Raw genomic sequence first — 27,851 nt, forward strand, 5'->3', positions numbered from 1 at the left:
AATGTGTAAAATAGTTTTCCTATATATTGCTCTACTCAATTCAGAAGACTTTTCCTAAGACTAGTCCTAAGTTTTTCTCATAAAAATGATAACTGCTTTATAGTGCAATCAATCAAAAGAACAAAATAAAAGGTTTAAATATTGAAAAGGAGGTGGCAAATTATTATTTGCAGATGACATAATATACCTGGAAAACCTAAGGGAATCAACTTAAAAGTTATTAGAATTAATGAGTATTTGGGGTGCCTAGGTGGCTTGGTTGGTTGAGCATCTGACTCTTGATTTTGACTCAGATCATGATCTCACAGTGTGTGAGTTTAGGCCCCTGCCTTGGGCTCTGCATTGACAGCATGGAGTCTACTTGTGAATCTCTCTTCCTCTTTTCTGCCCCTCCCCTGCCCATGCATGCATTCTCTCTTTCTCCCTCTCTCTCAAAATAAATAAACTTAAAAAGGAAGAAATAAAAGGAGTATTCACCAAGGCAGGCTTAGAAAATAAATGTATAAAAGTCAGTGCATTTTTATATTTAAACCACAACCTGTTAAAAAATATTATAGGTAAAACTGTTACAATCACAAATCACAACAAAATACCAGCAAACCCTAATAGGAAATATGCAGAATCTAGATGAAGAAAAATATAAAACTTTGTAGAAGCTGTAAAATGTCTTTATTTTTTTAATGTTTACTTTTGAGATAGCACCAGCTGGGGAAGGGCAGAGAGAGACAGAAGGACAGAGGATCCAAAGTAGGCTCTGTGCTGATAGCAGCAAGCCCAGTGCAGAGCTTGAACTCACGAACTGTGAGATCATGACCTGGGCCGAAGCCTGATGCTCAACCCAGTGAGCCACCCAGGTGCCCTGAGGATGTAAAAAGTCATGATCAGAAGACTCCACACTATAAATATGTCTATTTTTACTGCATTGATCTATGGATTCAATGGAATCCCCCCAAAACTATAACCGCATTATTTTTTTAACTTAATTTTCAGTTCAACTAGAAGAGTAATTATGTGAAACTGATCAGGAAAAAAAAAGGACTTATAAGGCAAGACTTAACTCTGATAGCCAGCCTCCAAGATGGACTCTAATGATCTCTGTCTTCTGGTTTTCACACCCTCGTGTTGTCCCCTCCCTCGATGTACCAGGATAAGGTTGACGGATAAAATATAGGATGCCCAATTAAAGTTGAGTTTCAGACAAGCAATGCATATTTTTTAGTATAAGTACATCTTCAACATTGCATTGGGACATAGTTATAATAAAAGTCTTGGTTTTTATCTGAAAATCAAGTTAAACTGGGAATACTATATTTTTATTTGTAAATCTGGAAACCTATTAAACCAGTGTTGGTCTGACCAGTAGCACATGACAAAAGTAATGGTACATCATTTTCAAGATTAGGTTATAAAAGACTCTGGCTTATGTCTTGGGCATCCTCCCACTCCCCAGTCTCTCCTCTGTAGGAAACAAGTTGCCATGTTGGGAGCAGCCCCATGGAGAGACCTACATGGCCAACATTAAGTGAGGAACTGATGCCAATCCATAATGTGAGCAGGCTTAGAAGTGGGTTCCAGGACCTCCACAGCAATCTTATAAGAGACCCTCAGATCTATCCAGCTAAGCTGCTACCGGATTCCTGGCCTTTAGAAACTGTGTGAGATAATAAATGTTGTTTTAAGATGCTACAGTTTGTGGATAATTTGCTATGCAGCAATAATTACTAATACACTGACCCAATTCAATATTTAATCATTGAGTTACAATGATAAAAACAGTATGGTATATTATGCAGGAATCTACACTTAAATGCAATAGTATTTGGGAGTCTAAAAATTGAAAGTGTATAATGAGAATTTTTTGTATGATTCAGGCATCATTTGAAATCAGTGCGGAAAAGAATTAGTAAATAAATGACATTGGAATAATTGTATAGCCATTTCAAACCTTGCTTTATTTCAAATTCCACTTCATTGCTGATATATAGAGAAGAAATTGGCTTTTGTACAGTAATCTTATATCCTGCATCCTTGCTATAATTGCTTAATAGTTCCAGGAGTTTTTCTGTTGACTCTTTCAGATTTGCTACATAGACAATCACTTTATCTGTGAACAAAGGTAGTTTTATTTCCTCCTTCCCAATTTGTTTACCTTCTATTTCCTTTTCTTGCCTTATTGATTAGCAAGGACTTCCAGAGTGATTGTTGAAAAGGAGTGGTGGAAAGGGACATTTTTGCCTTGTTCCTGATCTTAGTGGGAAAGCATCCATTAAGCATACCATTAAGTATGATGTTAGTTGTAGGTTTCTGTAGATGTTCTTTATCAAATTAAGGAAGCTTCCCTCTATCCCTAGTTTTCTGATAGATTTTATGAAGAAAGGGAGTGGGATTTTGTCAGATATTTTTTCTGCATCTATTGATATGATCATGCAATTTTCTTTAACCTGTTGATGTAATGGATTACATTAATTGATTTTCAAATGGTATACCAACCTTGGATACCTGGGATAAATCCCATTTGGTCATGGCATATAATTCTCTTTATACATTATTAGATTTGGTTTACTAATATTTTATTAAGTATACTAGCATCTATATTCATGAGAGTCTGTCTAGAATTTCCTTTTTTTGTAATGTCTTTGGTTTTGATATCATGGTAATTCTGGCTTCATAGAATCAGTTAGAAAGTATTTCCTCTGCTTCTATTTTTAGGATGAGATTGTGGAGAATTGGTGTGATTTGTTCCTTAAATGTTTGGTAGAATTCACCAGTGAACCCATCTGGGAATAATGTTTTCTTTAAAACAAATTTGGAAAAAAAAAACCAAACCCATATTTTATTTAGATTGAAATAAGTTTATTTCACTGAAGTAAGATGAAATTAAAATTTACTTATTTAGACTGAAATAAAATAGACTTTCCTCACTAAAAATAATAGCCATATTTTCTGCATTAATCTTAGATAAACCACAAACCTCTTATTTTTGTAAGTTTTCCAGATCAAAATGAGTAAGTAGATAAAGTTACAGAAAAAGACAGAAAAAATAGATCAATTGTCAATATCCATGGTCTCTTATTCTGGTTTGATCATGAAGCAGAAGTGTTTAACATATACCTGATTAAAAACTTAAGACTCAGGAATTTGTAGGCTCACCAAAGTAACAAATAGCAACAACCAGGTATGGAACAAGATGGGAGTCGCTTCCATTTGAACTTCAACTGTAACTTGTTCCTTTAGGTTCGCTTAATAAAGACAAAATCTGCACTGACGCACTTGTTTAATGAGCTCACTGTTTCCCTCCCTCTGATAATTCCATTAACTCTACATTACAAATCTTTAGCAATATACTTAAAACTCCAACTAGTCAAAGGTCGGTTGTTTCACTGTAACATTTTATAAAACCTGTTTTGTCCTCCCAAACATCCCCCAAATTTATTCCTTCAAAGAACTGGTAACTCAATAATACAGTTGGATTCTCAGTGATAATAAATGCTATATCCAAAATAATTTTAAACATTTCTAGAGTGCTAGAACCAGAGATCATGCAGAAATGAACTACAGTACTTACAATACTGTCTTCTGGAAGAGCAGATAAATCTTCAAGGTGTGAGCATTAAAATAATGGTTTTTTAAACAGATAGATTAGCAATGGCTACTATATTCAGTAGGAGGCCTATAGGCAAAGATATTCAGTGATTAAGTGGCATTATATACCCCTTACAACTTTACCTCCAAATTTTAAACATAGGGGAAAACGTACTTTTAAACTTTTTCTTAGGTATTTTTTTTTGGCTTATCAATTACGTTTAGGCAATTCTGACTTGTTTGTATAGTTTGATATATGGATCTACCATTAAATCCAGATGGTGTTTATATAAAACATTTATGTTAGGCAAAGCCAATTTCCTTGACCTTCATTCTGTCAGTGTTCCCCAGGAATGTTTTGAGATGCATTTGAGTGTTTTCACAGCACTCATTCTCAAACAAATCACAGGAAGAATACACAAGACTTTCAACATTAGGAAGAAACTTGAAGCCAGGCAGATGGGGGGATTCATAAGTGGTGGATGGGAGTTCTACATGTGTTTCTACTTGATTTTCTTTTCTTTTCTTTTTTTTTAATTTTCTTTTTTACATTTATTTATTTTTGAGAGACAGAGACAGAGCATGAATAGGGGAGGGACAGAGAGAGAGGGAGATATAGAATCTGAAGACAGGCTCCAGGCTCTGAGCTAGCTCTCAGCACAGAGCCTGACGTGGGGCTCGGACCCATGAACCATGAGATCATGACCTGAGTTGAAGTCGGATGCTCAACTGACTCAGCCACCCAGGCTCCCCTCTATTTGACTTTCTAACAAGGAAGAGAGTGTGTCAGGATTGGCTACGTCACTTCTGTACAAACCCATCAGCATGGTGCCTCTGTTACGTTGAATTTGAGCTGTCCCATGACAGACAATACTTGAGATAAGCATTATCAGGCTTTGGGGTGTTGTTCTGAGAATATATCTTTAAGTTCCTGAGTAATGCCTTGCCCTGTTGAAACACTTAGGGATCTTTTATAGTAATTCTCAGAGGTTAGTTGAGATTCCAAGTTACCTTGCAGAGCTCTGTGGAATTTCTCAGGGAGTTTCATTTGAATATAATGTTGGTTATCAAATTTATGGCTTCCTCAAACCAAAGTTGGTGGTAAGTTTAGTGTTTTCCATCATCTTATTAGTGAATGCAAAACTGCAATGAAGCTGCTAGCTGCAAAGAAAACATCCAAGATTTGTCATGTGAGGATTTTGTCCAAGGGCTCTTGTAAAAGGTAGGACTTTTTTTTTTTTAAGGTTATTTATTTATTTTGAGAGAGACAGAGACAGCCTGAGGTGGTGGGGTAGAGAGAGGGAGACAAAGAATCCTAAGCAGGCATACAGGGCCACCACAGAGCCCAGCATGGGGCTTGAACTCACAAACTGTGAGATCATGACCTGAGCCAAAACTAAGAGTTGGACTCCTAACTGTGTGAGCCACCTAGGTGCCCCAAGATAGGCTATTTTTAAGAATGACAATGACAAAAATAAAATAAAAATCTGTTGCTGCATGGCAGAAGGACAGGTTCTCAGCCAGCCACAGTTATTCCATCTCATTTTTGTGTCACTGTATCATCTAAACATAAAAGAAGTGCTTGTAGGAAAACTATTAAAATTTCAAAAACATCGTGCTTGTTTCTCAATTGAGAATGACAAATTTCCTTCAGGTCATTACTCTTTTCCTCATTATTTGGAGAAAGGACAGAATTGATACTGTCATATATGAGTTACCGTGACTGATGGATAAAAGAGCAGACTTCCTCAGTCATTCCCAGTACAGTAGATCCGGCCATAACAGGCACTGATTTTGCTAACCACGTACATAAGGCACAGGAAGAGCAGAGCATATAGAGAGCTTAGGACTATTTCTCTAAAAGTCTTGAAGCAGTTTTCACTTTTGATGAAAATCTACTCGACATACAGTATTCCTGGCCACCACAGTACTCCATATTTAGTCCCCACTTCCTGGTTATTACAATGTGAAATTACACACCCCAAATTTCCGCATTATCTTCATAGGGTAGGAAGCCCACAGATTCTTCTCCCGGGTATGGATTCATCAATAGACCTCACCAACACAGTGGGTGTTCCCTATGTCCACACACTACCAGTGATCATGAAAGGGAAGTGAGTCTCATGTGTCTGATGGTTTCTTCCTGAATGTAGCACTCACGGATCTAGCATCTGACTCTTGCTGTTTTCCAGTGGATCTTGTTAGTTGGTGCCTCCAAGTGCTTTCTCAGGACTTCTTCACCAGAATTAATCCTGCACTTCAGCTGTTATGCCCAAATTTCAGTATCATCCCCCAAAACCAGAGACCTCCGGGGAGACTGAGTCACACACGCAAAAGCAAAGGGTTTTATTATCATTATGGGCTTAAGCTCGCCGGGCCTAAGCTCAAGCTCACAGATCTCACCAATGCAGTGGATCCATGCTGAGAACCTGGAACAAAGGCAGGGTAGGGGCTTTATGGGCCTTGGGAAGGGGGAGTTACAGGAAATTGTGACACAGGTACAGTGATCCAATCATTATCACCTAACATCATTGGCAGTAACTTTAACCATACACATTGTCCAGAGTGTTCTTACTTTTGGCAGGACCCAACCCTCACGTAGGGTGTAACTAGCCTTAAGCAATAAGTGATTATCTATAGCTTCTATCTCTAGGCCTGCCCTTAGGAATGTTAAGCATTTTAGCTGGCCGCTTCTGATTGGGTGTTACTAGGGTGGTCCCTGGTTGAGTACTCTGTGCCCTTTTATTGTCTAATGATTCTGAGAAACCGACACTTAGGCCTCCAAGGTCAGAGGGAAAATTTGAAGTCTGTCATGGAGTCAGTTTGGTTTAGACTTGCGTCCTTACACAGCAATGCTTGGAAGATACAGGAGCTTAAAGAGTTTATGGGATTTCATTAGCCTCAGGTCCTTCCAGAGGAAGGTTTTATTTACATAAGAATCAAAATTTCAAATAAAGATTTTAGATTCTGTTTTCCTTCTCTTCAAGGGTTAGAGGTAAAATGTCTTCATCCCGTTCTTTACCTCCTGCATCTGGGTTCTAGGCATAACTGTCTATGTCTTTATTGTTTTGTTCCTGGACAGAAGGTTTGCCAATTTTTTTTTCCTCACTTATTTTTTGTTTTTATGTTTTAGTGTCCTGACTTAATCTTCACTTAGTTCTTTTATTCACTTTCTGTGTCTACTATGCAGATTGTTCAACTTGTAAGATAAAAATTTGCCCTATAAGGATTAGTGCTTCAGATCATAGGAGTCTCCAAGTGTTTGGCACATAATCAGTAATGTTGTCTCTTTTGAGTTTTATCTTTTAAGTCTGCTCTTCTATAATTTCAGCTACTTCTGCATCTGACCACGTGTCCTCCCCCGAGCTTGAAGAAGACCAGGTCTGACTCTTCCTGGTGTGGTGAGGGCTGTGAAGGAGTTAGGTGTTCCTGCCCTGAAGGTCCAGCTCCCCACTTCCTATTTTCTCAGGGCAGCCCACCCTCAGGGGTCAGGGAAGAGAGCCAGCCCAGCACCTTCAACCTAGAATTTTATGCTGAAACTATTGATTAAATATGCAAGTAGAAAAAAAGACCTTTTTTAGACATGTAGATTTTCAAAAAAAACTTTACCTCCCTTGCATCTTGGTGTAGCCAGGCTTCTAAAGTGGTCCCTAGTGATTCTGTCTGAGTATGAGCTGGCCCTAGTTCATTGCTTCTAATGAACAGAATAGGAAAAAGTGAGGGATATCATTTCGGAGATTAGGTTACAAAAGACTGACTTGGTCTTGCTTACATTTTCTCTTGTTCTCTTGCTTCCTTGTTCTGATGAAGTCAACTATCTTCTTAATGAGCCACCCCATGCAAAAGTCAATGCAGCAAGGAATCAAGGGAGGCCTCTCTGGTCATTTGCTCCTGAGGAACTGTGGACCTCAGTAAGATAGGAAACACTTTAAGTCTATTACCAAAAAGAATAACCATGACCTCCCCAGTGATAATCCCCTAGTATGTCTGCTAAGAAAGGAAGCAGAGATAACAGGAACACCACATGGATAATTCTGTTTCTAATCCAGGGGTTTTCAGCTGGGGCAGCTTTGTCCCCTGAGGATGTCTCGCAACATCCAGAGACATTTTTGATTGGCATGACTTGAGTTGGGGGGTACTACTGAGATCTAGTGGATAGAGGCCAGGGGTGCCAGTAAACATCCTAACAATGCATAGGGCCACCTCACAACAAAAAATTATAAATAGTGCCACCTGAATGTCAATAATACCAAAGTTGTAAGAAATCTTGTCCTAACCTAATAGTTTGATTCTTCAACTTGCGGTTGATGTCCCACCTATGGGTAGTTTGTCTATTTTTTATTTGTTAAAGCTGGCAAAGTACAGACTATTGCTAGATAAAAACTAGTTGTAAAAACTTAACTATGGGAGGCTAATAAGGGTATGAGACCTGTCAGCTACAGCAAGTGAGTACAAGAATGAATCCATAATTTCTTTATTTGTTAAGCAATATCATCTTTTAATAGCTTCCTTCCTGTGATATTATGAATTATAAGAAATATATATTTGGCCTTTGTCCTGTTCCTAGTGCAGAACTTATAAAACCTTTGGAGTTTCTTAAGTGGCAAATGAGATAAAGGTGCCTTTTGTTATGTTAATGAAGTGAATTTTGGAATGCCCCTGGGTCTCCTAAGAATTAGGCTGATTGGCTGGATTGGAGGGTTGGGACTTTTAGTCCCACCCTTGTATCTCTTGGGAGGGGAAAAGGGCTGGAGATTGAATAGATTTACAATGGCTGATGACTTAATCAATCATGCCTATGTAATGAAGTCTCCATCAAAATTTACAAGTGGACAGTTTGGACAGCTTCCAGATTGGTGAACTGGGAGAGTTGGAGGTGCTGGGAGAGTCGCATACCTAGGCTGGACCTGGAAGCTCCGTGTCCCTTGCCATATACCTTGCCCTATGCATCTCTTTCATCTGGATGCCCACCTGTATCCTTTATCATATCCTTTTACAATAAACTGGTAAATGTAAGTAAGTGGTTTCCTGAGTTCTGTGAGTTACTCTTGCTAATCAGTTGAATCTGAAAAGGTAGAGGTCAGAACCTCTGATTTATAGCCAGTTGCTAATAAGAAGCACAGCTAACAACCTGGACTTGCAACTGGCATCTGAAATCCAAGGAGTGGATCTTTGGAACCTCCACTCTATAGCTTGTTGATTAGAAGCATAGGTGTTAACTTGAGCTGGTGATTGGCTTCTCAAATGGAGAATAGTCTTTTGGGATTGAGCCCTGTCCCTTTGGAGTCTGATGCTATCTCTGGGTAGACAGTTCAGGGTTGAGTTGAACTCTGTAGAACACCTCTCTTGTGTCCTGAGCACTGTATGGGGGTGTGGGGGGAGTGTGTGTGGGGGAACTCCTCCATACACATGTCAAAATTGGTTTTACAACTATTTTACTTCCCTAGAAAAAGTCCCTGCAGCTGTATTCTGGAAACTCTGGAGGTATCCCTAATGAATTTTTAGTTTCTTTTATAAATGCTCATTCTGTGTTGGTGGCTTAAAATTATACACCTACTTCATGCCTGGTTTTGTCTCTTCTATGCCAGACTTGATTTTATTTCTGCCTCACAGTAATGCATGCACATTTGCTTCAGCCTAAACTCTGTGCCTTTTAGGATAATTCTGACACAGTGCCATACGCAGGGGTTTGCTGGTTGGGAGGCAGGGGGAGTTTAAACACCTATAACCAAATAGCAAATTGTTAATCCATATATTCCTGAAGTTCAACAGTAGTGAATATCTAGTAGGTAAGATTTTTAAGTAATTTACCTGCAACTATAGCATAGATCATATTACTTAAAGTTGGAAAACTTTTTTAGTATTCACTAGCTTCACAGATTTTGTTTTAGTGTTATGTACAAGGTGGCTGGAACCATAGCATAATGCAGCACTCAACATTGTACACATACACAAACACTGGTTTGGCCAGTTGGACTAAATTAGCTGATCCTAATTGTTGACTATTTTCAACTAAATAAATATTTACTAATTAGTCAGTAACTATTCCCAGATTTGTGTTTTTTCACCCAACCATAAAACCATTGTCATTGGACAATCCCAAATTGATGGGCAACTATGTTTCATGCATTATTCCAGAATGTAAACATTACAAGTTTCTTTAGATTTATGACTTACAAGCATATATTTTTTTTAAGTGTAAATATTTTCAAATGAGTTTGTTACTCCAGCTTTCTCTTCTGAGATTTTTAGCCTTCCACATGTGATATCAAGCGGTTTTGTTAGTCATCCTTTGTTCTAGTTATCTATTGCTGCATGACAAACCACCTCCAAATGTAGCAATGTGAGAACAACAGTTTTACTATTCTCACAGAATTCCAATGGGGCATGGTGGGGATGTTTTGTCTCTGTTGCACTCTGTCCAGGGCCTCAGCCAGGAAGACTTAGTGCTGAGTGGTGACTTGAACAGCTGGAGCTTGGAATCATCACAAAGCTTCTTCACTCACATGCCAGCACCTAGGCTGGGATGACATGAAGGCTGAGCAAAGCCAGGGCTTTTGACCAGATCACTTACATAGGGCCTCTCTCTCTGGCTTTGGCTTCTCACAAGGTGGTGGCTAAGTTCCAAGAGGGAGCTTTCTGAGAGTGTTCCAGGAGACACAGGTGGAAGCTGCAGGGCCTGTTATGACCTAGTTTTAGAAGTCACATAGCCTTTCTTCCATATACTATTGCAGAGATCAGTGAACTATGACCTCATGCCAAATCTAGCCTGCCACCTGTCACTGTAATAAAGTGTTATTGGGAACATAGCCATGTCCATTTGTTTACATTTTGTCTATGGCTGCTTTCATGCTACAATGCAGAGTTGAGTAGTTGCAACAGAGACCTTAAGGCCTGCAGAGCCTAAAATATTAACTCTCTGGCCCTTTATAGAAAAGGTGTGCTGAGCCTGCTCTATTAAAGCCATCACAGCCTCTCAGTGTCATGGGGACCCCACTTTTGGTGGGAGGTATGTCAAAGAAGGCACAGCCTTTTTTGAAAATTACCATAGCACCCATTTACCTCTCAGATTTTAATCCTTGTTTGGTTTTTAATTGTGTAAGCTACTCAAAAGAGCTCTTCTCACATATGTGAATGCATGCTGAAGTTCTGTGAGAGCCGGTTGAAAAGTGGGAGTCAACTGATTTCAAATTTTATTCTTTTGAAATTTGTCTGTGTCAGCTCTGTGGGTAAATGTTTTGCTGATGATTTTTTCAAAGAAAGATTAGAAGGGTTAACCTGTGTTCACAGAGTTAATGCAGCAATAGAGAAGACCTTTACTTCCTGAAGGAAAAAAATGAAGAAACAAAAGAGAAAGATGGTAAACAGTTGTCTGAACAGTTAAGCTTCACTTGGTCAACAAGTTGCAGGCTTTAGAAATCATTACTTACTTACGAACGAAACAATTTTAATTTATATATGCTATATTGGTACAATTTTAATTAAGCCCAATTTCCTCATCTATAGAATGAATGGATTTGGTGTTCAATGGTTCAAAACCCTGGCTATATATTTAGAACGTAGGGGCCCAGGCCCTTATCCTAGATAATAAACCAGAACACCTGGAAGGGGGGGCTCCCACAGGGTTTAAAAGCTCCTCAGGTAATTTTCATATATTATAGCCAGGGCAGAGAAGTAGGCGGTTGGGTGATTGTGGGCTTTATTACAGAAGGTAAAATTTCCTTGTGCTGTGATTATAAAGGGGATATGAAAATGGAAAGTTTCAGGTGAAGAAAGAGGGACCAAGATGGTGGAACAGCATGGAAGTGTTTTTGTAGCTCTCATCCCTGAAATGCAGCCAGATCAACACCAAACCATTTTGTACACGTAGAAACAGATGTGAGGATTAACACAACAATCTACACAATCTGAACCACAGAACTTGGCTGAAAGAGAAAAAATTTATTTTTATTTTCTATTTTTATTAAAAAGATTTTCCCTTAATTTTATCTACTATATTTTTTACATTTTTATAAATGTTTAAGTTTTATTTTACTTCCATTACTTTGTTTTATTCTATTTTATTGTATTCATTTTTTCAAAGACTCAAACATTTTCCTATTTTTTCTTTTTGTTCTTTGTCTATCTTTACCTTTTTTCTCTAATCTATCAAACTCCTTTCAACAATCAGGCCAAAACACACCTAGGATCTAGCATCCTTTATATGATTTTTTGTGTGTTACTTTTCTTTTTTTTTTTTTTTTTACTTTATTAATTCCTTTTCTTGCTTCAAAGTGACAAAGTGAAGGAATTCACCTTCCCCCAAAACCAAAAGAAATGACAGCCAGGGACTTAACACAGATACAAGCAAGACGTTTGAACCAGAACTTACAACCCCAGAACATTAGCTGGGGCTGAAAATAGGTTAAAATCCCGTTTTGCGGAGATAAAGGAAGTAAAATCTAGACAGGATGAAATAAAAAAATACTATAACTGAGCTGCAATTTTGAGTGAATGCCACAGTGGCAAGAATGGATGAAACAGCAGTGAGTAAGCAATATAGAGGACAAACCTACGGAGAATAATGAAGCAGATAAAAAGAGTAAGACTCAGACAAAAGAGCACGATATAAGAATTAGAGGACACAGTGACTCATTATAAAGGACTGACATCAGAATCTTAGGGGTCCCAGAAGATGAAGAGAAAGAAAAAGGGGTAGAAGAGTTATATGAGCAAATCATAGTGGAAAACTTTCCTAACCTGGGGAAAGACACAGACATCAAAATCCAGGAAGCACAGAGGACTCCCATTAGATTCAACAAAAACCGACCATCAACAAGGTATATTGTCAAATTCACAAAATACTCAGGCAAGGAAAAGAATCATGAAAGCAGCAAGGGGAAAAAAGTCCTTAACCTACAAGGAAGACAGATCAAGTTTGCAGCAGACCTATCCACAGAAACTTGGCAGGCCAGAAAGGAGTGGCAGGATATATTCATGTGCTGAATCTGTAAAATACGCAGCCAAGAACTCTTTATCAAGCAAGTCTGTCATTCAAAATAGATGGAGAGATAAAAAGTTTCCCAGACAAACAAAAATTAAAGGAGTTTTTGACCACAAAACCAAACCTGCAGGAAATTTTAAGGGAGACTTTCTGAGGGGACAAAAGAAAACAAAGCAACAAAGACTAGAAAGGACCAGAGAACACCACCAGAAACTCCAACTCTACAGGCAACATAATGGCAATAAACTCATATCTTTCAGTACTCACTCTAAATGTCAATAGACCAAATTCTCCAAGCAAAAGACATAGGGTAACAGAATGGATAAGAAAACAAGATCCATCTATATGCTGTTTACAAGAGACCCACTTTAAACCTAAAGACACCTTCAGATTGAAAGTAAGGGGATGGAGAACCATCTGTCATGCTAATGATTGCCAAAAGAAAGCCAGAGTAGACATACTTATATCAGACAATCTAGACTGAAATAAAGACAGTTACAAGAGATGAAGAAGGGCATTATATCATAATTAAGAGGTCTATCCTCCAAGAAGATCTAACAATTATAAACATTTATGCTCCAAACATGAAAGCACCAATTAGTCACAAACATAAATAAACTCATTGTTAATAATACCACAATAATAGGGGATTTCTACACCCTACTTACAGCGACGCACAAATCATGTAAGCAAAAAATCAACAAGGAAACAGTGGTGTTGAATGACATACTGGACCAGTATCCTAAAGTAGTGGAAACACATTCTTTACAAGTGCACATGGAACATTCTCCAGTGTAGATCACATACTGGGACACAAATCAGCCCTCAACAAGTACAAAAAGATTGGCATCATACTGTGCATATTTTCAGACCACAATGCTATGAAATTAAAAATCAACCACAAGAAAGATTTGGAAAGCCAACAAATACTTGGACATTAAGGAATGCCCTACTAAAGAATGAATAGGTTAGCCAAGGAGTTAAAGAGGAAATTTAAAAGTACATGGAAGCCAATGAAAATGATAACACCAGAGCCTAAAACCTTTGGGAGCAGCAAAGACGATCATAACAGGGAAGTAAATAGCAATCCAGGCCTTCTTGAAGAAGGAAGAAAGGTCTCAGACACACAACCTATCCTTACACCTCAAAGAGCTGGAAAAAGAAGAGCAAAAAAAACCCTAAACAGCAGAAGATGGGAAATAATAAAAATTAGAGCAGAAAGTAATGCTATCAAAACCAAAAAAACAAAAAAACCAAAAAACAGTAGAACAGACCAATGAAACCAGAAGCTGGTTCTTTGAAAGAATTAACAAAATTGATAAATCCCTAGCCAATTTGATCAAAAAGAAAAAGGAAAGAACCCAAATAAAGAAAATCAAGAATGAAAGAGGAGAGATCACAACCAACATTGCAGAAATACAAACAATAATAAGAGAATATTATGAGCAATTACATGCCAATAAAATGGGCAATCTGGAAGAAATGGACAAATTCCTAGAAACATGTATAAGCTACCAAAACTGAAACAGGAAGAAATAGAAAATCTGAACACACCCATAACCAGTAAAGAAATTGAATTAGTAATAAAAAATCTTCCAAAAAGAAAGAGTCCAGAGTCAGATGGCTTTCCATGGGAATTCTACCAAACTTTTAAAGAAGAGTTAACAACTATTCTCTTAAAGCTGTTCCAAAAAATAAAAATGGAAGGAAAACTTCCAAACTCTTTCTATGAAGCCAGCATTACCTTGATTCCAAAACCAGACAAAACCCCCACTAAAAAGGAGAACTACAGACTAATTTTCCTGATGAACACGGATGAAAAAATCCTGAACAAGATACTAGCCAACCGGATCCAACAACACTACAAAAATTATTCACCATGACCAAGTGGAATTTATACGTGGGATGCAGGGCTGGTTCAATATCCTCCAAACAATCAATGTGATACATCACATCAATAAAAGAAAGGACAAGAACCATATGATTATCTCCATAGATGCAGAGAAAGCATTTGACAAAATATAGCATCCTTTCTTGATAAAAACCCTAGGGATAGAAGGGTGAAGCCATATATGAAAGACACTACTAATATCATCCTCAATGGGGAAAAACTGAGAGCTTTCTCCCTAAGGTCAGGAACAAGACTGGGATGTCCACTCTCACCATTGTTATTCAACATAGGATCGGAAATCTTAGCCTCAACAAACAGACAACACAAAGAAATAAAAGGCATCCAATCCAAATTGGCCAGGAAGAGGTAAACTTTCACTCTTTGCAGATGACATGATACTCTATATGGAAAACTCAAAAAGATTACACTGAAAAACTGCTAGAACTGATCCATGAATTCAGCAAAGTCACAGGATATAAAATCAATGCACAGAAATCGGTTGCACTCCTATACACCAATAATGAAGCAACAGAAAGAGAAATCAAGGAATTGATCCCATTTACAATTGCACCAAAACCCATAAAATACCTAGGAATAAATCTAACCACAGTTGAAAAATCTATACACTGAAAACTATACAAAGCTTATGAAAGAAATTGAAGAAGACACAAGAAAATGGAAAAATATTCCATGCTCCTGGTCAGAAAGAACAAATATTGTTAAAATGTCAATACTACCTAAAGCAATCTACATATTCAATGCAATCCCTATCAAAGAACACCAGAATTCTTCACAGAACTAGTATAAACAATCCTAAAATTTGTATGGAACCAGAAATAGCCAAAGCAATCTTGAAAAGAAACCAAAGCTAGAGGAATCACAATTGTGGACTTCAAGATGTATTACAAAGCTGTAATTATCAAGACAGTATGGTACTGGCACAAAAACAGGCACTCAGATCAATGGAACAGACTAGAGAACCCAGAAATGGATTCACAAACGTATGACCAACTAATTTTTGACAAAGCAGGAAACAATATCCAATGGAAAAAAGACAGTCTCGTTAGCAAAGGGGACTAAGAAGACTGGACAGCAACATGTGGAAGAATGACCTGGCCCACTTATACCATACACAAAAATAAACTCAAAATTGATGAAAGATCTAAGCATAAGACAGGAAGCCATCAAAATACTTGAAGAGAAAGCGGGCAAAAACCTCTGACTTTGGCCACAGCAATTTTTTTATTCAATAAGTCTCCAGAGGTAAGCGAAATAAAAGCAAAAATGAACTCTTGGGACATCATCAAAATAAAAACTTCTGCACAATGAAGGAAAGAATCAGCAAAACTAAAAGGCAACTGACAGAATGGGAAAAGATGTTTGCAAATGACATATCAGATAAAGGGTTAGTATCCAAGATCTATAAAAAACTTACCAAACTCAACACCCAAAAAACAAATAATCCAGTGAAGAAATGGGCAAAGGACAGGAATAGACACTTCCCCAATGAAGGCATCCAGATGGCCAACCAACACATGAAAAAAATGCTCAACATCACTTATCATCAGGGAAATACAAATCAAAACCACAATGAGATAGCACCTCATACCTGTCAGAATGGCTAACATTAACAACTCAGGCAACAACAGATGTTGGCAAGGATGAGGAGAAAGATGATCTCTTTTGCACTGCTGGTGGGAATGCAAACTGGTACAGCCACTCTGGAAGACAGTATAGAGGTTCCTCAAGAAATTAAAAATAGAACTACCCTATGATCCAGCAGTTGCATTACTAGGTATTTGTTCAAGGGATACAGGTGTGTTGTTTTGAAGGGACACGTGCACCCCAATGTTTATAGCAGCACTGTTGAGTATGGAAAGAGCCCAAATGTCCATCAACAGATGAATGGATAAAGAAGATGTTGTGCGCGTGCACGCACGCGTGCACACACACACACACACACACTGGAGTATTATTCAGCAATAAAAAAAATGAAGTTTTACCATTACAACTATGTGGATGGGACTAGAGGATTTTTTACTAAGCAAAATTAGTCAGAGGAAGATAAATATCATATGACTTCACTCATATGAGGAATTTAAGATACAAAAATGAACATAGGGGAAGGGAAGCAAAAATAACATAAAAACAAGGAGGGGGACAAAAACCTAAGAGACTCTTAAATATAGAGAACAAAAAGAGGGTTACTGGAGGGTTTGTGGGAGGGGCTAAATAGGTAAGGGGCATTAAGGAATCTACTCCTGAAATCATTGTTGCACTATGTGGTAACTAACTTGGATATAAATTAAAAGAAAATAAGTAAATGAAACAAAAAAAGAAAATGGGAAGTTTCCCTATATTCTTTGTTTATGCTGAGAAAATTATTTGGAATGAAAGTAATATATTTTAATATAACCAGCATGATTTTCGTATGTTACAGTCAGTTGGACTTGTTTATTGTGCATGGACCTAAGTCAAATATCTTGATTTTCACACATCTTTGACCCACTGATTATCTGTCACTTCACACTTATTTACTGAAGCAGGCTTTCTATTAGTTTGTTAATGTACATTTTAATATAATACCTCTTTTCAGAATGATACTGACACATATCTGCACGTATATACTAACGGTGTTTCACAAACTTAAGTTTGCACATGATGTACTTGGGGGAATTTTGTTAAACTTTAGATTCTAATTCAGTAATTTTGGGGTGAGAATCAAGCTTAAGAATCTGCATTTCTAACAAGCTCCCAAATGATACCCCTGCTACCCACCTATCATCCATGCACTACCTCTTGATAACAATGTATTAACATACCCATCCAGCCTGGCTAATTGAACTCAGAACTGCAAGTTCAATCTCAGAACTGATTAAGAAAAAGAATGAGGTCCCAGGCAAAAAGGGAAGAGGTGCTGGAGTCGTTTTAATATTCATTATACTATTCATAATGTCACCTCTTTGATTTTTTTAAAGAAATAACCCACTGAGAAAATTATAGAACTCTATTGCTGGTTCATTTTTCAGGCTTTACCAGTGACTATTTTCCTCAGCTGTGTGATATCTGCCCTCTATAATATAGACCTCATGTGATCGCCACTCCTGCAGGTAAATTTAGCAGTTAAGACCTCATTTTGCTAGGACAGTATGGTGTAGTGGTAATGCACTGAACTGCGTGTTGGAAGACCTGAGTTCTTGTCTTTATCACCTTTTGACCTTGTGACTTTGAACAGGTCAGTTAATCTCCTTGAACTTCAATCTTGTCTTTAAATCTGAGCTAATAATCCTGTCTACCATTAAGAGGAACAAATAAGATGGTTGTCAAGGGGCTTGTAAGTTACAAAGTAGCTTATACATGTAAGTTATTATGGTCCATAAAATATTCTTTTTTAAAATTTATTTTTTTACTGAGATATAATTGACATACATTATATTAGTATATAGTAATTATATAATTCCACATTTTGTATATATTGTGAAAGATCATCCCAATAAGTCTGGTTAACATCTATTGTCATATATAGTTACAGAATTTTTTTCTTGTGATGAGAACATTTAGGATCTATTCTCTTAGGAACTTTCACTTATGCAATACAGTATTATAACTTGAGTTGCCATGTTACACATAATATCCCCATGGCTTATTTATTATTTTATAACTAGAAGTTTGTACCTTCACTCCCTCCCCCATTTCTTGAAAACACCAAATTGTTCTCTGTATCTTCCATAGAATTTTCTTGACTGTAGACCCACATTGAGGCTTTCAACTATCTTTTCGAGTAGAAGGAGCATTAACAAGAATTAGTTAATAAATAAGGCACCTGGAGCATTTCTCTGTCTCCTGGGTTCAAAGAATAAAAAGATGGAATTTTGAATCACGGAAGAAAGTCTGATAAAAGAATCCTAGCGGGAAACGGTGGCTGAATTCAGACTTTGTTACTCATCATCCCAGACAGTTAGCCATTGTCTCCTTTTCAATTTTTTAGCCAGCATTGGAAATTATCAGCGATGGGGGGTAGGAAGGCCTATCCAGCTGATGGCGATTGAAAGCCATTTTTGAATAAAAAAATAAAAGAAAGTAAACAACTCTCTCTGATTCTTTTAATGGACTCAATTTAGAGAAATAGTTAACACCATGTCTTTCCTTCACTGTCTAGAATGCTTGCTGCAGACTTAAAATTTGCTGGCATAATAATACATTGAAGAGGCTTGCATTTCATTACAATAGGAGAATGTAACCTTTAATTTACAGAAAGACTAAATCAGCCTCTGTAGTTAAACTTAAAAATCTGTATAATTAGATAGATGAATACATAAATGGCCTCAGGGCGAAAATCTGCTAGTAGAAAATAGACTTAACTTTATGTGTTAACAACAATGAAGCCGTTTTCCCTGAGCTCATGCAAGTAGCCAGCCCTGCACTGGGGAACCTTAGGTAGGACCTGGGGAGGAACCCTTTATAAAGTAAATTCCAAGGGGATTGATTGATTGAAGCCAAAGCAAAACTAGTGCCCAGATCAGTAAACTGACCCATTTCATACCAGTGTATAGTTCTAGGGATTAATTTAAGTAGAGAGGAGAATATATTTTTATTCTGTTTATTTTGCCCTGGCCACAGTTCTGGGACCTTTAGCAGCTTCATTAAGTACCAAAACCTCTTACTTCATTAATTGAGACTTTAACAGTATTAGGCTGGTGTCTGTTAATTTTGAATAAACTTAGGTGACCTTTCTCAGTGTACCTGATCATGCCCCTGAAAATTTGGATTTGTTTTCCTTCCTCAGCTGAAGAAGAATTAGAGAATACTCCTTCTTTGTGATAGTTAATTCTTTGTGTCAACTTGACTAGGCTATGGGGCCCAGTTATTTGATCAAACACTAATCTAGATGTTGCTATGAGGGAATTTTTTGGATGTGATCAAGGTTTAAAACAGTAGACTTTGAGTAAAACAGTTTACCTTCCATAATGTGGGTAGGCCTCATCCAATCAGTTGAAGATCTTGAAAACAAAGACTGAGGTTTTCTGAAGGAGAAGGAATTCTCCTCAAGACTGCAACATAGATACTCAACCTAAGTTTTCAGCCTACCAGCATGCCCTAAAGATTTCAGACTTGCCTAACTGTGTGAGCCAAATCCTGAAAATCAATCTCATTCTCTCCCTTGCCTTCTCTTCCCTTCCCTTCCCTTCCCTTCCCTTCACTTCACTTCTCTTCTCTTCTCTTTTCTCTTCTCTCTCTCTCTCTCTCTCTCTCTCTCTCTCTCTCTCTCTCTGTCTGTCTGTCTCTGTCTCGTGTGTGTGTGTGTGTGTGTGTGCACACACACACCATTGGTTGTTTCTATGGAGAACCCTGACTAATATAACCTTTTTAATAAGAATGTTTTTCCTAGTGAAATAAGTTAGAAAAGACAAATACTGTATGATCTCACTTATATGAGGAATCTAAAATAAAGGAACTCATAGAATTGTGATGCCTCCAGCTTTGGTTTTCTTTTTCAAGATTACTTTGGCTATCCAGGGTATTTTCTGGTTCCACACAAATTTTAGAATGGTTTGTTCTAGCTCTGTGAAGAATGCTGGTGTTATTTTGATGGGGATTGCATTGAATATGTAGATTGCTTTGGGTGGCATTGACATTTAGCAATATTTATTCTTCCAATCCATGAGCATGGAATATTTTTCCATTTTTTAGTGTGTCTTCTTCAATTTCTTTCATAAGCTTTGTATAGTTTTCGGTATATAGATTTTTAATCTTTTGGTTAGATTTATTCCTAGGTATTTTATGGTTTTTGGTGCAATTGTAAATAGGATCGATTGCTTGATTTCTCTTTCTGTTGCTTCATTATTGGTGTATAGGAGTGCAACCGATTTCTGTGCATTGATTTTATATCCTGCGACTTTGCTGAATTCATGGATCAGTTCTAGCAGTTTTTTGGTAGAATCTTTTGGGTTTTTCATATAGAGTATTGTGTCATCTGCGAAGAGTGAAAGTTTGACTTCCTCCTGGCCAATTTGGATGCCTTTTATTTCTTTGTGTTGTCTGATTGCTGAGGCTAGGACTTCTAATACTATGTTGTGTAATAGTGGTTAAGAGTGGACATCACTGTTGTGTTTCTTAGGAGTAAGGCTCTCAGTTTTTCCCCATTGAGGATGATATTAGTGGTGGGTCTTTCATATATGGCTTTTATGATCTTGAGGTATGATACTTCTATCCCTACTTTCTTGAGAGTTTTTATCAAGAAAGAATGCTGTATTTTGTCAAATGCTTTTTCTGCATCTATAGAGAGAATCATGTGGTTCTTGTTTCTTCTTTTATTAATGCGGTATATCCCATTGATTGATTCGTAGATATTGAACCAGCCCTGCATCCCAGGTATAAATCCCACTCAGTCGTGGTGAATAATTTTTTTAATTTCTTATTGTATTTGGTTGGCTAGTATCTTGTTGAGAATGTTTGCATCAATGTTTACTGAGGTCTTTGTCTGATTTTGGAATCAAGGTACTGTTAGCCTCATAGAACGGGTTTGGAAGTTTTCCTTCCATTTCTATTTTTTGAACAACTTCAAAATAATAGCTGTTAGCTCTTCTTTAAATATTTGATAGAATTCCCTTGGAAAGCCATCTAGCCCTGGACGCTTATTTCTGGGGAGATTTTTGATTACTAATTCAACTTTTTTACTGGTTATGAGTGTGTTCAGATTTTCTATATCCTCCTGTTTCAGTTTTGATAGTTTATATTTTCTTCAAGATTGCCCAATATATTGGCATATAATTGCTCATAATAGTCTCTTATTATTGTTTGTATTTCTGCCATGTTGGTTGTTATCTTTCCTCTTTCATTATTGATTTTTTAAATTTGGGTTCTTTCCTTTTTCTTTTCGACCATACTGATGAGGGGTTTATTAAAGAACTAGCTCCTTGTTTCATTGATCTGTTCTACTGGTTTTGTTGTTGTTGTTGTTGTTTCAATAGCATTGTTTTCTGCTCTAAGAATTATTTCCCATCTTCTGCTGGTTTGGGATTTTATTTGCCATTCTAAAATAGGTCTTTTGTAAACAGAATATAGATGGATCTTATTTTCTTATCCATTCTGTTACCCTATGTCTTTTGATCAGACCATTTAATCCATTGACGCTTAGAGCAAGTACTGAAAGATATGAGTTTATTGCCATTAGTTTGCCTGTAGAGTTGGAGTTTCTGGTGGTGTTCTCTGGTCCTTTCTACTCTTTGTTGCTTTTTGTCTTTTTTGTTTTGTTTCATCTTTTCTCCCTTCAGAGAGTCCCCCTTAAAGTTTCTTGCAGGTTTGATTTAGTGGTCACAAACTCTTTTAATTTTTGTTTGCCTGGGACATTCTATATCTCTCCTTCTATTTTGAATGATAGCTCTGCTTGGCAAAGAATTCTTGGCTGCATATTTTTCAGATTCAGCACATGAATATATCCTGCCACTCCTTTCTGGCCTGCCAAGTTTCTGTGGATAAGTCTTCTATGAACTTAATCTGTCTTCCATGATAAGTTAAGGACTTTTTCTCCCTTGCTGCTTCCACAATTCTTTCCTTGTCTGTGTGTTTTGTGAATTTGACAATGATATGCCTTGATGATGGTCGGTTTTTGTTGAGTCTAATAGGAGTCCTCTGTTCTTCCTGGATTTTGATGTCTGTGTCTTTCCCAAGGTTAGAAAAGTTTTCTGCTATGATTTACTCACACAGATTCTACCCCTTTTTCTTTATCTTCCTCTTCTGGGACTCCTGTGATTCTGATGTTATTCCTTTTTAAAGAGTCACTGAGTTCTCTAATCCTTATATTGTGCTCTTTTGCCTTACTCTCCCCCCTGCTTTTCTGTTTCATTATTCTCCATAATTTTGTCTTCTATATCGCTGATTCATTGCTCTGCTTCATCCGTCCTTGCTGCTGTGGCATCCATTCAAAACCATCTCAGTTACACCATTGTTAATTTCACCCTGACTAGATTTTACGTATCTCCACAGAAAGGGAGTATATGCTTTTTTCAACTCCAGCTAGTATTCTTATTGTCGTGATTCTAAATTCTAGTTCAGACATCTTGCTCATATCTGTATTGATTAAGTCCCTGGTTGTCATTTCTTACTGTTCTTTTTTGGGGGGTGAATTCCTTCTTTTCATCATTTTGGAGGAAGAAAAATAAGTAATAAATTTAAAAACTAAAATTAAAATATTAAAACAACACAAATACATTAAATAAAGGAAGCTTGATCTTAGGTGTGTTTTGGTCTGACTGTTGATAGAAGCATGATAGAATAGAGAAAAAAGGGAAAGGAAAGAAAAAAAAGAACAAAAGAAGAAAGTAAGAAAATGTTTAAAAATTTAAAAAATGTTTACAATAAAATAGAATAAAATGAAATGAATCAAGGAAAATAGAATAAAAAATTTATGAAAATATAAAATATAGTAAAAAATTTTTCTAAAGTTTTATATAATGGGAAATAAATATAATTTTTTTCTCTTTCTGTGCCTAAGAATAAGAAAAGAAAAAGAGAAAGAAAAATGAATAGATTGACCAGTGAGCAGAATGAAACCAAATGAAATTACATCCAGTTTCCCCTAGAAGTCAAACTGTAAAGGACTTTATAGTCTGTATACTAAGCAGTGGAAGAGACTTGTGGTCTACCTCTAGGGCTTGGATGGCACAGTTGGATGGGGCTTGGTGTAACAGCTCAATTCTCCACTAGGTGGCACTGCTTAGCATATTGGGGAGGATTTATGTGGTGGACTTGCTCGGATGTGTAGGCGTGGGAGAGTTAAAAATGGCTTCATCCAGCTTCCCACTCTCTAGCATCAGAAGTACTTGCTCTCACTGACTGGCCAACAGGCACCCCTCCTTTATTGCTGGCTTCCCTCCACTCCCTACTAGATGTAGTCACTATCTGTGACCAAGCCGCCAGCCTGCCATGTGGCACCTCTCTCCCAAGTTTTATCTCAGATGGGGCTAGGTCTCCTCACTGCTTAGGGCCCTGTGACTCAGGCCTGCTCAGGCCCTCTGGGGAAGGGTCTCACCAAGCAGTGGCTGGGTGCTGGCTTGCCTCTGGGAACGCTCACATCACTGTGCCACTGCAGTGGCCCAGACTGCCATTTATTAGTTTTTTAAATGTATTTTTTCTCCAAGTCATATATGAAGTTATCATGTAACCCAGAAATGTCAATCCTATACCCAAGAGAAATGAAAAAATATATTCACACAAAAACTTGTACACAAATGTTCATAGCAGCATTATTTATAATTGCCAAAAAGTAGAAATGGACAAATAAAATATGGAATATCCATACTGTGGAATTACTTAGCCACAAAGAGGAATGAAGTACTGATACACACTACAAAATGTGTGATCTTGTAAAACATTTTGTAAGTGAAAGAAGTACATCATAGAGATCACATATTGTATGATTCCATTTATGTGAAATACCTAGAATAGATAAATCTATAGAGACAGAAAGTGAATTAGTAATGGCCTGGGCCTTGGAAGAGAAATGGGGAGTGGCTGCTAATGGGCATGGGGTTTCTGTGTGAGAGGATACTTTATAGTCTGTGTTTGATATTCTGATATCTGGAGTGCTTGTGGACATATTTTGTTTGAAATGTTGTTTGCTGAAGGGGCCTTTTCTCCTCCTGAATATCTATTTTTGGCTGTTTTAGGGACTTTGTCTATGAAATTTTATTTTTAGAAATAATATGAAGCCTAGACAGATATTATATTTCTTCAAAGAAGAATTTTGATTGCTTTTTTTTATGTCCCTCAGAGTACCAGCAATCAAGTATCATCTTAATCTATTATGAAGCTAGAGATTCTCTGTGCTGCAGAAAATTTGAAGAGCTTTCTGGGCTACAGATGACTTGAAGCTGGGCTCAAGACAGTGTAAGGCCTGGTTTACTTTCACTTTACCTTAATTCCTGGTGTGAAACTGGTCTCATGGCGAGCCACACTGGAGCAGAGGCAGAAGAAACATCAGTAATACTGATACTGTCTTCATTTTAAAATTTGCTGCTTTGTTCATTGTGGATTTTTCATTATTTTATTAATTAATTTTAATTAATAATACTACATTAAAGTATTATTTATGTGGATCTGTAAGTTTTTGGGCCCTCTACATTCTGTGGCCAAGGTGAGTACTTCACTTCCCTCACTGTACCCCAAGCCTTGGGATTTTTACATCCTAGGAGTTTGAAAAGACAAAGCTCTGAATTCCCCCAACTTCCTATAAGATATGATTAAAGATTTTTAGGGTACTTCCTCCATTTTCTCCTTTATTATGCAATGTAGAATTAATGGTCTAAAGACTTATAGACTGGAATGGAATAAATATAAACATTTATCTTCACTTTCCCCTGAAACTGTTCTAAAATTATAGTTGCAGAATAAGAAGATCAAAACCCACAAAGTGAAGAAAAGGGAAAAGAAGGGTAGTGAATGAGAGCTGCCCACACATTTTCAGAAGACAACACAGCTGATGGAGGAGTGCTATCTGATCTCGATAGCAGAGTGCAGGAACCAGAACCCTAGTTTCTAGAGAGATAGATAATAAGAAGTGACCCAATTCGCCCCACAGAACCCCACAGAAAATGTGTTGTTCTTATTATCAGTCTCCACGGAGAGGCAACAACAACTTGCATTCACATATTATGGTCTATAATATACATTTGCAGTACACCTCAAGAATATTGAACTCTCCCAGACTATCAGCCTGGTCAGGTGGGACCTAGGTTAATACAACCAGACAATGTTTTATTTTGTTTTGTTTTGTTTCTTTTGAGAGGGATTGGAGAGGGGGAGAGGGAAAGGGAGAGAGAGAATCCCAAGAGGACTCCATGCAGAATCCCAAGAGGACTCCATGCCGTTGACATGAACCATGAGATCATGACCTGAGCCAAAATCAAGAGTTGGTCACTTAACCAACTGAACCACCCAGGCACTCTGACAGTGTTTCAAAACACTATTTTGGTGATACTATTATTATCTCAGAAACTGAGGAGTAAGCTAGCAATGACTTTACTAAGGTCATAAATCACATGACTGATTGGGGATAATTGATTTAATTCCAAAAACATCCAGGACCCCACACAGAGTATAAAATTTGGGGGGGTTGCATGACCTAGAGCAACCTGTAGTGTACCACAGACAACTAGGAAGAAATTGTCATTGCTCCCCACCTCTTAGATTAAATTAGAAGTCCAACATTTGGTGGGCCTATCTGGCTTTTGGAAAAATCATCCCTTTCACTTAGGAATAGATACTATTAGCTTAAATCAATAAAATTACCCAGGAAAAGGTTGTATTTGATTGAGGCTCTGAATAGGAATAAGACTTCTTAGAACTGTAGAAAACTGTGGCTCAAATTATCCCACTAGGACTATATGATCCTAATGTTCAGATAAAATTAGAAGTGTTCTGCCTGCACTCATGTGAACTGGAGTCTCTGGCAAAGGCCCAAAGCCACTGCTCAGTGGTGTTCTCTGGGCTTTTGAACCAGAAAAGTACTAAATGTTACTCTCCACTGTACTCCTTCTAAAAGACAGTTACAGGCCCGTTTTTGACCATTTAGGAAATAGCTCCAATAACTGAAGGATATGAGATTATGTTAAGACCTGAAATACCCTGCATGTCATGGGTAATGTCAGAAAAGTGCTCCAACAAGGAGAACTCCCAAAGAAGGTCCATCCTACAATGGAAATTGAGCACGCTACTGTGATTTCTCATGGAGGCACTTACATTCAGAAGCAAGTACCCATTTTCCCCTTAGGGTTGACTATGGAGCTTTCTGAGAAGGATTTATTTGGTCCCTGCTGGTGCTAAAACTCATGATAAAAATGGCCTTATTTACCAACAGGAAAAGCAGAATGTTCAGTTCTGGAGAAGTACCAGTTTGCTCTCCTAGCTACATTTCATCAAATCAAATCACTGCACTCACTTCACTGCATATATAGTGAAACAGTAGGCAGAGAAACATCATATTCAATAGGCTTCTCATTTTACTTTTCACCCTCTAAGGAATGGAACAATAGAAAATTGGAACAATTAAAACATCTGCTCTAAAAAATGAGGGGGTAGGAAATGATTTTGAAGAGTTGGTCCACAAAATTAGAGCTTTGTGTCTCACAGTTTAACATATAGGAGATTAAAAGTATATTTCCATTAGATAATTAGGTAAATTAATATTATAGGAGTGAATAAAACTTACAATACTGATATTGACTATCAAATGTGTTGAGAGGTTGAATTTAAATGAATTTAAATGTCCCTCAGGACATTGTCCCTGTGGAAGAGAACTGGCCTGAAGAAAATTTTGACCTAAACAATAGACCAATTAAAATTCCTTAATCTTTCAACTGATACATACCATAAGATACAAATGACTGCAGAACAGGTAGACAAATTGTAAAGTTAGTTTAAAAATATGAGAGAGTTTATGCTGCTGTTTGGGGACGGTTCAACTGGTTAAATCCATACTAGCCCCTCATGGGTTACGTACGTTTTCATTGTTTGTTTGATTATGGGGTATTGTAAGGCCAGTGATTGCTCTCAAACTGTGAGAGCAGTTTTTGTTCTTAAAAAGTCTTGAGCATGGATCCGGTGGGTAGACTATACAGTGAGGATTAATTCCTGCAGGCCTGAAATTGGCCTGAGCTGTCTTACTAAAATAAGAAATGTACCCACATGACACCGACATCTGATCAAGGCGTAAAGTCTACAGATTATCCGTGCTGCTTTGTAACCTTGGGTGAGATGTATTTCAGGGTAAGCCGTTGGCATTATTTATTGATAACGACGACACTGATGATTTGCACCTGGTCTGAGACACCCACAGGGTTCTCTCATTGGAAGTAGTTACATAGCAAGCATGTGTGCATATGACCAACAGGGGATGAAAAACCCAGACTGAGATTCTATCTTGGACTTCTTGGTTTTGAGATGGGCCCTGGCCACATTGGTTGTTCCTGATCTGAGAGAAAGTATGTCAAGACAGCCCCTTACACAGGGATTACAGGGTTTGGGCCCTGAACCCTTTGCTGTGAGGTAACCTTTGGCCGTGATGTATATATCCTTACTTTAATGCTATTGCTCTATTGTGTCCTTTTCCTGCAATAAACCATAGATTTATAAGCATTGTAATTTTGAGTCTGATGAATCTTTAGCAATCAAACTTCATTTCAGTGTTACTATTATTGTACTAAGTGATGGGAATGGGGTATTTTTAATATTATTTTAATTTCTCAAAGAAAAAGAAGAAAAAAGATCGTATGCATCCAAAAAGTTGACCAAAAAATTTTGAGGTAGTGTGTTTTTACATTCTCCTGAACCAGTGGGTGATGTTCCAATGTAGAAACAAGTTAACACACTGTAACTGTCAATTCTGTGACCTTTATT

At 37.5% G+C, this 27,851-nt stretch overlaps 1 long non-coding RNA gene across 4 annotated transcripts in view; it reads left to right on the forward strand.

Moving 5' to 3' along the window:
• The window catches only part of LOC115301272, a 72,670-nt gene extending 47,955 nt beyond the window's left edge, over positions 1 to 24,715 (forward strand). For all 4 annotated transcript variants that reach the window (XR_003913045.1, XR_003913046.1, XR_003913047.1 and 1 more), the window contains 2 exons: positions 17,486 to 17,566; positions 24,229 to 24,715. This is a non-coding gene — a long non-coding RNA (uncharacterized LOC115301272). The remainder of the gene's footprint in view (positions 1 to 17,485; positions 17,567 to 24,228) is intronic.
• The last annotated feature ends 3,136 nt before the right edge of the window (positions 24,716 to 27,851 follow it).

The sequence above is a fragment of the Suricata suricatta genome, chromosome 9, assembly GCF_006229205.1.
Source record: "Suricata suricatta isolate VVHF042 chromosome 9, meerkat_22Aug2017_6uvM2_HiC, whole genome shotgun sequence".
In the NCBI taxonomy this organism is placed as follows: domain Eukaryota; kingdom Metazoa; phylum Chordata; class Mammalia; order Carnivora; family Herpestidae; genus Suricata; species Suricata suricatta.